Below are 2,178 nucleotides of genomic sequence, written 5' to 3' on the forward strand. Positions count from 1 at the left end.
TGAGGAAGAGTCAGAGTATTCCAAACATGGAAAATGCCCAGAGCTGAGAGTTGGATTACTTTGCTCATGAAACAGCCAAGAGACAAGTATTACTGTTTTGTAAAGGGGGGCCAGGAGTAGCATGTAAGACTAGAAGGATGGGTGGGAGAGGGTGAGAATGGAGGTTGATTATGAAAGGCTTTGAATGCCAAACAGAGAATTTTGTATTTGATGCTGGTGAAGATAGAGAACCACCAGAATTTATTAAATAGTATAACGTAATAGGGTCAAACTTGGTCTTTGATCTTGTGGACAGTATAGTGAAGTCTATGGACTCTTCGTCAGCATAATATTTTTAAGTGCATAAATCAAAATACATGACATTAAAAATAAAACCAATTATACTGAAATATAGTTAAACATTTTTTAAAAAATCAAGTTCATAGACCCCAGGTTAAGAATTCATGCTTTACAGCGGTTACCAAAACCACTACACACCTGTCAGATTGGCTAGAATGACAGGGAAAGATAATGTGGAATGTTGGAAGGGATATGGGAAAATTGGGGCATTGATACATTGTCGGTGGAATTGTGAATACATCCAACGATTCTGGAGAGCAATTTGGAACTATGCTTCAAAAAGTTATCAAACTGTGCCTACCCTTTGACCCAGCAGTGTTACTACTGGGCTTATATTCCAAAGAGATTTTAAAGAAGGGAAAGGGACCTGTATGTGAAAGAATATTTGTGTCAGCCCTCTTTGTAGTGTCCAGAAACCGGAAACTAAGTGGATGCCCCTCAATTGGAGAATGGCTGAATAAATTGTGGTATATGAATATTATGGAATATTATTGTTCTGTAAGAAATGACCAGCAGGATTTCAGAAAGACCTGGAGAGACTTACACGACCTGATGCTGAGTGAAATGAGCAGGACCAGAAAATAATTATATATTTCAACAACAATACAATATAATAATCAGTTCTGATGTACGTGGCCCTCTTCAAAAATGAGATGAACCAAATCAGTTCCAATAGAGCTGTAATGAACTGAACCAGTGAAAGAACTCTGGGAGATGACTATGAATCACTACATAGAATTCCTAATCCCTCTATTTTTGTCCACCTGCATTTTTGACTTCCTTCACAGGCTAATTGTACACTATTTTAAAGTCCGATTCTTTTTGTACAGCAAAATAGCTGTTTGGACATGTATACATATATTGTATTTAACATGTATTGGTCAATCTGCCTTCTCGGGGAAGGAGTGGGGGGAAGGAAGGGAAAAGGTGGAACAAAAGGTTTTGCAATTGTCAATGCTGAAAAATTACCCATGCATTTATCTTGTAAATAAAAAGCTATAAAAAATAAACATATAAAAAAAGAAAAAAAATTGAATTCCATATTTAATTCACTAAATCTTTTTCAGTTTTTCACTTGGCTTTTTCCAGAGAAATCTTTTATCTAAGAGCTATGTTAACTAAATTGAAAAAAAGAAAAATACATCTTAAAAAAAAAAGAATTCATGCTTTAATTTTTTTTTTGACTTGGGTAACTACCTCCCCCCACCCTGGGTCTAATTTTCCTTATTTGCAAAATGTAGACAGTGGTCTCATGCTGAAATCTCATCATTGTATGGAGGGGACTCTTGAGTATTCAAAAGCTATGCCAATAAAACACAAACTCTGACAGATTCTGTAATACTGGAAAAGTTTTTTATTATGGCCCACTATATTTTTGAGGAACAGCCTTACCATGAGGAGTTGTGTCACCAATAGGCTAATCACTTAGGAATGATACTTTTTGAGCCATGGTAACTCATTAAATGGACAGCTAGTTGGTATAGTGAAGAGAGGGCAGACCTAGAATAAAAAAGATTTGAATTCAAATCTGATCTCAGGTACTTACTAGCTGTGTGGGCCTGGGCAAGTCACTTATCCATGTATACATCAGTTTTCTCTTCTGTAAAATGAGATGGAGAAGGAAATGGCAAAACCTTAATGTCTTCGCTGAGAAAACCCCAAATACAGTCACAGAGAGTTGGGCACAAGTAAAATGACTAAATAACAATTCATGAAGTCAGGAAAAATTTTCCAAAAGTTAATGAAAGAAAAATTTTTAAAGAAAATTAATGAACCTCAATCCTATGAAGTTCCCCTCTACTTCAGGTCAAAGGGTGCTAAGAATCATACAGCTGGAAA

The sequence above is a fragment of the Sarcophilus harrisii genome, chromosome 2 (assembly GCF_902635505.1).
Source record: "Sarcophilus harrisii chromosome 2, mSarHar1.11, whole genome shotgun sequence".
NCBI classification, from domain to species: domain Eukaryota; kingdom Metazoa; phylum Chordata; class Mammalia; order Dasyuromorphia; family Dasyuridae; genus Sarcophilus; species Sarcophilus harrisii.